General features: G+C 36.9%; 1 protein-coding gene across 2 annotated transcripts in view; it reads right to left on the bottom strand.

Moving 5' to 3' along the window:
• LOC107093260 (FERM and PDZ domain-containing protein 1-like) overlaps positions 1-7265 on the bottom strand; it is a 38619-nt gene extending 31354 nt beyond the window's left edge. The window contains exon 1 of one of the 2 annotated variants that reach the window (XM_015388224.1): positions 7146-7265. The gene's annotated coding sequence lies outside the window, so the exon portion shown is untranslated. The remainder of the gene's footprint in view (positions 1-7145) is intronic. The other variant, XM_015388225.1, reaches the window with a different exon arrangement.
• Positions 7266-9251: the final 1986 nt, after the last annotated feature.

Genomic DNA, 9251 nt, shown 5'->3' with positions numbered 1-9251 from the left:
CACTGCTAAAAAAAGACAGTATAAACAGCTTTGAATATGTAACACTCCCCCCAATCCAATCACAAACTGTCCTTTCTTTACAAGTTCTAAAATAAACTTTCAATATGAAATACATGACATTTAGCACAATAACATTACATATGTATTCAAGCTAAAACTCAGTTTTTTTGTCTAATTTTTAGCTATGCGTCAATTTCTAAGGTTCTAACAGAACCTGTGGATTAAAAACGAATCATAAAATATGCACCTCGCTCTACTTTTGAAAAACTGGAATTTGAGAGAACAATTTGACTCAATTCAATAAATATGTCATGAAAAACTGAATTAAATAGAATTTTTCTTTTCTTTTGAGATAACACTGTTTAGTGAGGATCAAAGACTAATTGGGACCTTTTTTATATTTCACATGGGCTGGAGCCAACAATGACATCAATTGTGGCGTAATGTAGCCTGATGGTCTCTTAGTCTGATTTATGAACCACCTGATCCAGACAATCAATAGAAATAGTTCATCATCTTAAATAATGAGGCACTCTCATTTAAACGAGTCCCTGTTGTGCAGCTGTGAGCAGGTGGTTGTCGCAGATGAAGATGTTGAAAGGCCATAGTGGTTGGTGGGACAGACATAATGGACCGGCTCAGTCTCTACAGGGTTTGGTTAATGGACCACTGAGGACCTAGACAACTTTTTAGATAATGACGTGTCAGCTTGCAAAACAAAACACGGGTATTGAAGCTTCAGATGGTACAGACCATCCCTTGGGAAGACTGACCAACTGTGGGCACAGAGTGGCTCTGTGCAACTTTTTGATTAGAGTGAAACTTAGGATAAAGTGGTTATGACATCTCAAATAAGGTCTGTTGTGGTGTAAATTCTTACTATTTATACAATTCTTAAAATTGTTAGTGTATATTCTGAAAATCTCACATCGGTCAATATTAATTAATCTTACTTAGATCAGACATAACAACATAACACCAATGCACAGAATACATGATAAAAAAAAATAAAAAAAGAATGCTATTTCAGTGCTATTGCACTGGAATTCTGCTATCAAAGCTATAGGGATCATTGTAGTTTTTCCTCTTGTAATTGTGACTGGGTGGTTAGTTTAGGGTTTATTACTCTGAATTAAATAATATTTTAGTCCTTGGGTAGACAAACATTAACAGGTTTAATGGGAAGATAACTGACAAAGAAATCATTAGATAGAAGAATAAACATATCAATGATGGAATGAATGAGAGGGAGCAGCCATAATACTGCACTGAGAAACAGTAACAGGATCGATTAAATGAATGAGGGAATGATCTCAGCAAGTCTGATGTGTCCTGCAGTGAGCAGCTGCAGGAAGGGATCTCCCTCCAAACAGACGCTACCAATTACGGACATTAGCACCATCCATTAGAGTGAGAAAACTGCTTACAGGAGAAAAGAAAAGTAAAGCAGAATGAATAGAAAACAAGTGGGAAAACACAGCAGCCTAAGGGAGGGGATGACAGACTACAAGTGTCAGAAAAGTTGAGAAAAGCATGTTGAGTGACACAGCCAGACAGCAATGTCTCTTGGGGGATCTTTGGTTATAAGCACATTATCCATCCATCTGCTAGTGCATAACACAGTCCTGATCCTCTCTGCCTTTCCTTTCCTCCTATCAGTGCCTTAAAACCTTTTTAAACCCATCTCTTTCTTAATATTCAATTTTTCTGATCTCCCTGTAGCTACTTCTCATGTTGCATAAACACAATGCAAAGGGATGATTATGTTAAGATCAAAATATTCCCTGTGGATTAGTACTGAGGGGAAAGCTGCCACTCTCACAGATGCAATTTTGTTAATTATAGTTTTCCTCTAAGGTTATTTTCTACCAAAATCCGACATCTGCACCTTTAGCAACTAAATATTGGGACAAAGTTATTTTTTCACAGCCAGCCCTTTCTAATGTTAAGCTTGCTTCCTTCGAGACTGGCTTTGATTGATAATACTGATGAAGTCCAAGCCCAGCAAATCAAATAAGTCTAAACAGCATTGCAGTTTGTGTTCTGCAACCACAGCATTCACCATCAGAGAGGAAATGTCAGCTTATTTTCTAAACAGGTGTAATATTAGTTTGGAGGAAACTTTACACTTAACACCTGACAGTTTAGAAGGGCTTTTGTAGAGTCTGAGAGTAAATGTAAAATAATTACTTTATGGAAAATATGCATTGATTTTGTACAAGCGTTCCATTCTGGAGCAATGGAGTTCAAAGGAAAAGTCCCTATTTTTGAGCCTGTGTTGTTTTACATTATAGATTTTTTTAGAAACACAATTGATCTTCTTGTATGCAGAGAAACATTTTTGCTTTTTGTTGTTGTTAATACCTGCTACAATTTTCATAATTTCACACCAAATAAATACAAGTGTTGGACTAAATATTACAATTTTTTCTACAACAACATGAAAAGTCTGACTGAGAGAGAATCTGGTAAATATCAAACAAATTGGCTTCAAAGTTAAAAGTTGATTCCTCTTTCATTGTGTTTCTAATAATGTGTGATATGGATTTGGCAACTAGGCTATAAATTGCAGCTCTTTCCTGTCATCTCTCCACTGGCTGGCTAATGTTTCTTTCATGTGTCCCCGGCCCTGTTTCTATTAGATTACTGGTCATGTTCTAGGAATCAGATTTCTCACACACTCTCTGGCTCTCAATACAAATGCTGACATTAAGCTTACAAAAACATCTAATCACTTAGTGAAGGGTATCATTAATAACATTATATATAATTTACATTTCTAAATATATTTATTGCTATGTAGTAAGTTGCTTTCATGTCAACATTTTAACTCATTTAGTATTCAAAGCTAAGACATTAGATTTGCACATCAGGCATTTGTACTCCTACTCATCTTCTTACTGTTATCTGGGACCTGGTTATCGGGCAGCTGTCTCAGCAGAGACTCCCAGACTTCCCTCCACACACACACCCCTCCTTTAGCTGGATGTGGGAGAAGCCCGAAGCGTTTCAGGGCCAGCCCACAGATGTAGTCCCTCCAGCATGTCTTGGGCATATTAAGAGTGTATTATTAGCTCTGCATTGACACGCGCACCACACCCACATCTCATCTCACAGCAACATCAGTTTTCTTTAAATGATAGTTTCATAGCTCTGTTCTTGGATGATTGTAATATTCCCCCTCTTATTCAATTCAGTAACCCGGTATAAATCTATAAGAAGCATCAAATGAGTCTCAGTTTTGTGAATTAGCTTTATAAATAGACTGTCACTCATAATTACAACAAATTTTGGCAAAATTGCAATATTACACAGCTTTTCCTTTCAATCCTAGGTTTCAAGCCATTGCTTCCAGAAAGTTTTTCTCCTGATTTCCTTTCCCTGATTGGACAATAACCACGTAAACATGTAATGATTTTAAATAGTTTGAGATATAAACCAAGTGTTCCTGTTGGTTTGTGATTTACATTCACTTTTTTCTTCACTAAAGCATTTGTTATGCCAGGAATGTGTTTTATTTCATAACTAATATAAATGTTACAGTGTGGTAGCTGAGCCTCCTACTGTATACTGTACATCTGCTGCAGTAAAGAGTCATCTCAGGCAGAAAGGTTGTTTTTTTTTTGTTTATTGCTGAGACAGGAGCTTAGCAGTATAACAACTACTGCAGAGAAAAACATGCACACACTCTCACAAACACACAAGTTTGCTAATGGATCTGCAGCAGCACTTGCTGTTTATTTTCCACTGTCTACACCTTCTATTTTGTCTACATCTACAGTTACATGGTTTAAGTGCTCATTTTGTCATATTTCCTCTTTTATTTTGTAGCCACATGATTTAATCTGAGGGTTATAGTCAAGAAATTGTTTTGTGTTTTTTTTCTCCATGTCCCCTTCTTAAGGTATTGAAAGCCCAATAAGAAGAACAATGATTTTTGTGAAAGCAGCACCAAAAGGTTTAAATATCGATACAAATACAAAGAAAATAAACATTAAAGTACGGTATATAAAATATTTTTTTTAACCCTCAGACATTATATAGGTGTTCAATATGGCTACATCTCATAAAGATTCACCTTACAATAAGGTTAATGAATAGATTCTGGTCCATAATGTACATATAGTTCTACTTAGAGGTTTGGTCATTTTTACTTAAAAGCTGTCTGAGTGCCTATTATCTATTTATTTGATGGCAGTACCGGATAATTTATAATTCAAAACATTGAAAAGAAGTATCATAGTTTTAATTTAATAACCTGTGTACATATGCTCTAGTATTCATAATGATGTTTAGCTATTATACAACAGAGTGAAAGAAGTTTGTTTTGTCATGGTTTTGTCTTAATTATTACATTAAGAAAGAACAAAAACAACAACTGCAAGACATTCTTGAGTGCAGCGTTCAAGAAGACTTATCAGCACTGGGAATTATGCTTTTTTCTAGGCCAATCTACTGAATCAGAAACATATAAATGGATTTATTAATTGAAAACAATTACCAATCTATTAAAACAAAGGAGAAACAATTCAATATTTTTGAACAACTTTGTCTAAAATATCCAATTTATTTACTTAAAGGTGCCGTAAGAGATCTTGGAAAAATGGTTCCAGCAAGCTATATTTTTGAACGTACACCACCATGCCTCTCCCTTCAGACCACACCTCGAAACCACGCCTTCAGAACACATGAACGCGCATGCTGTCTGTCGAGGTGTTCAGATGTTTCAGAGATCGAGAACGAAACAAGCGGAGTCAAGGTTCTGACACGAGCTAAAAACAACATAATGCTACGTTCACACCTAAAGCAGCAGAGGCAGCAAAAGCAGCTAGTTTACATGCAAAGTCAATGGTTGACGTGCATCATGGCACAGCAAAAGGTCCCGCAACGCATCTAGAGCAGGAGGAGCAGCGCGTCTGAGCAGCTGAAGTAGCGTGTTGCTGATCTCAGAGTTGGCAGGGAGACAGACAGCAGTGATGATGCAGAGCGTTATCACCACTCCCCTGAAACAGTTTATGAACACCTAAATTAACTTAAAATGACATTCATAAAATTTTAATTTTTATTATCCTGGTGCCTGCAGTTTGGATTACGTACATGAAAAACGCCTTCCCGGCGCCATGGCAAACTGTGAAGAGGCAACCGGACCAGAGGCTGCTGTTGAATGGGATTCCTAGTGACAGTGCACCGCCTGTGTACAGGGATCTGAGCGGCTCCGACAGAAAGAATATTTGAAGGCAGCATGGTAATCTGGATGAACTGACCACACTGACGATGTTTTCAGGTGGACTTTCTCACTTCAAAATAGATTCAAACTACTTTTTACCCATTGATCACAGCATATATAGCTGCCATCAGACACACCAACGCGCATCAGACCCACTTTTTACACCATGCAGCTAGAGCAGCAGACCTGCTTCAGCTGCACGTCAGAACAGTGTTTTTGCTGCTTTAGCTACTTTAGGTGTGAACGTGGCATAACAGTGGCAAGCTTCTAGCCATGGAGTCCTGCAAAAGCAATGGGGGATTGATTCGTTCATGTGTCAGACTACGCGCACAGGGGGGAGGGACAAGCAGACGACCATGATTGACGAGTCAGGAACCATTAGGGGACCACGGACCGTGGTTTGTGATTGGTGGGGGTTACTGATTGATTTCACACTGTAGCGGGGACCATTTATTTTTTCATTTCACTTCCAGACCTTCTATTTCACTGCTTGCTTAGCGGCTGTGGGGAGATCTTCAAGTCATGTGCTAAAAAATGTGTCAGAAAACATCTCCTACGGCACCTTTAACTACACATTTCTTTAGGCACTTTGCCTTCACATTTTTTTCAGTATCTATTCCCAACTAATGATATCAGTAAATTTGATTTTAATCTCAATATTCAGTTATACACCATTTTAAACATAACATCCATTTATGATTTACTATTACATTCAAATGCATATATATATATATATATATATATATATATATATATATATATATATATATATATATATATATATATATATATACCACCCATCCATTTATTTACCATCCATCCATTGATTCTTTTCTCAGTAAACTATGGCTTTGTGAAGAGCTTGAGTGTGTTACAGTGGGACAATATGATTTGTAATAAAAAGACACAAACTAACGATTGTTGTTATTGGTATAGAGCCATAAGAGATGGACAAATGCAAAATTCAGTGTTGCTTTTTGGGAAAGTATCTGATACACTTATTATAACAGTCTTTTGTATTATTAGATTTTCATGGTTAATCAATCAATCAATCTCTTTATTTAGACACAATTATGGTCCATAGACAGACAAAAACAAGAACAATAATAAAAAGAGAAAAATATAAAAAAAAAAATATATATATATATATATATGTAATAAAATAATCAGTCACTGACATATAAACTAAAGAGCCAATGATTCCACAAACTGGAGAAGAATCTCACTGAGCTTCACTGAGCTGGTTAGTCTAAAAATGCAACAAATGTTAATGTAAAGTGATATGAACTTTTTATATGGCAGGAATTTTTGCATTTTGATATAATCAGGGGTTTTTGTTTACATGGATGTAGCTTTACACTTTAAGGGCTACATCCACTTTTTTAGAAACATTTAAAAATTTCCTATGGTGTTTCCTTATTTAGAATGGTGAATCATACTAATGTACTTTAAGGATGTTCTCTGAGTAGCACCCAGTGACTGCTGGAGGTAGGCATTATTCCCCCTTGATAAATGTCCAGAGACAATGGATAGAAAAATAATTTTCTACTGTTTGGAAATCCAGAGGTTTTTGTTTTGAGAATTAAACATCCCTACATGGTAAGACATATTACGTCTAACTTTTGCATAACACACTGAGACATGGACAGCGCAGGCTAATGGGATTAGAGTGTGTCTGCAGCCTGTGGCAGGGAGTTTGTGCGTCACTCCTGCTGAGCCAGATTAAACTGAGCCTCACTTCAACCTTACAAGACAAACTGCAGAGCTGCAACTCAATCTTTGTGTTTGTCACATTTTCACTTTTATCCCACACTTTTCTGATCCTGTAATGTAATCATCTTTATTTTCTGTACACGTTCTGGTCACATACACAAACAAATTGGTTTACATTAGCACTTAGAAGGACAAACTCAGTCACCTGCTCTCTGTCCCGTCTCTCAGGGCTCCCTGAAGGTGCTGGTTACACTCGTGGTCCATGTTCTTTTCTTCTATTATCTAGTTGAAAGGGATCCAGATGACGTATCCTCATGTCCTGAGGATATGCACAACATAACAAGGTAGTGAGAAGGAAAACTTTAGACATTCTTTTTTAGTGAAAGCATATAGTGCTTGCAAGCATATCCACAATGAAATAACTTGTAGATAAATTGCACTTTATTTTATAATGATTTTTACAATTTAATAGAATAGAAAATCCCTTTATTGTCCCACAATGGGGAAATTCTGGTGTTTACAGCAGCAAAAAGATTATAGAAAAAAATTGTCACCTTACAAAAATCTGGACCTTACAAAAAGGTATAAGAACAACATACTAGTGAAGAATTAAAAGATAAACAATACAATATTGTACTTTAAAGTGTTTTAACAATAAAAAACTGTGGACCCGGAGAATAAAATAACCAATATACAACTATGGAAATTTTTACAGTAATGAATATATGAACAATAGCAGCAACATCAGAGATGTGCAAAATGACCACAGAATGGCATTTAACTGACTAAAACTGTGCAAAACCAGCATGAATGTAGCAACTTATTTAGGTTGTTGGGAACAGTGATGTTATAAAGTCTTGAAGCTGCTGGGAGGAAGGATCTGTGATAACGCACCCTGGTGCATTTAGGGTGCAGCAGTATGTCCCTGAAGGAGCTCTCCTTTTCTGCAGCTTCATGCATGGGGTGGGAAACATTATCCAACAGAGATGTTAATTTAGTTAGGATCCTTTTGTTTCCCACCTCCTGCACTGAGCCCGGAGGGCATCCAATCACAGAGCTGGCCTTCCTGATCAGCTTATCCAGCCGCTTTCTCTCAGCTACAAATAAACCATTGCTGCAACAGACAACTCCATAGAGGACGGCTGATGCCACAACAGAGTGATATCACAAGGTCTTTGGGAGAGCCCCCTGCACTCCCAAAGACCTCAGTCTCAGCAGGAAGAGTCTGCCTTCTGTCTTCGGTCAAAGGTTTTTTATGATCCAGTGCAAGACCGGCTACTTCAGAAGATCCTTACTGCCAACAGCTACTGTTCAACTTTTTACAACTCGTTTAAAAAAATACAGCTATCTGTTACAACAATGTTTTTGAAATTGAAAACTATGCAATATTATTCGACTTCTCAATTATAGTCTTGTTCTGGTGTTTCAGGTAAAAAGCTAATTAAATACTTTGAAGGTTTTGGTTCTAAAAACCCAATGTGAAAAAAATAATGGCTCTGTAATTTTTTATTTTTTTTTTGTCTAGATTAAAAGCGCTACTCTTTTTTTTCCCAAATGAGGTTAAAGTAAGTAAAATAAAATTAAACAACACAATAATTTTCAAAAGGCAGGAAAACCAAAAAAATGGTGTGAGAAATCGCACCATGTTAAAAAGGCAAGGATTATTAGTGAGATCCACTTGTGAGGAAGACTAAAATATTGTACACAGAACAACAGAACATACAAAAAAATAAAGGAAGACAATGCTGATATCAAAGAAAAAGTAAGGCAAAAAGCCAAGAATGAAAAGATGGAAAAAAGTAAAAGGAAGGGGGCCAACAAGAAGTCAAAAAATATAGTGGGACTCCTTCACAGTGGGAAAGGCTGCCTGGCTGAGCAGCCTTGTGTTGAAGTGTGGAGTCCCACTTCTCCCTGCTCTGCTCCAAACGCCATCCATTTTTAATGAGCCCCTTACAAAGCCCTGGGAAAAAGAGATGCTGGGAACACTTCTTTACCCCCTTGCTTCCTTCATTATCTTCTGCCTCTCAATTTCCCCATTCGCAGTACTGCTTTCTTTAACAACTCATATTTCCTTTTCTTCTACATGATTAAATTTGATATCTGTTAAGGTATTAGAGCAGACAGGGCAGCTTTTTCTTGTAGGCAATCCAAACAGCCCAGCTCCTTCAGAATGTGGCAAATTCATCATCGTTTTCTGAGACATGGAAAAACAGCATGCCTGCTACCCAAAGTCTGTCTGATATACAGGAACAGTTGAAAGAAAGTTTTTTTGTTCATTTGATCATGTGTCACATTGTGTTTCTTTTTTTCA

This window comes from Cyprinodon variegatus, unplaced genomic scaffold, assembly GCF_000732505.1.
Source record: "Cyprinodon variegatus isolate N-32 unplaced genomic scaffold, C_variegatus-1.0 Scaffold416, whole genome shotgun sequence".
Classification (NCBI taxonomy): Eukaryota; Metazoa; Chordata; class Actinopteri; order Cyprinodontiformes; family Cyprinodontidae; genus Cyprinodon; species Cyprinodon variegatus.
The sequence above is the reverse complement of the archived record's forward strand: the minus strand, read 5'-3'. Positions and strand labels throughout refer to the sequence as shown.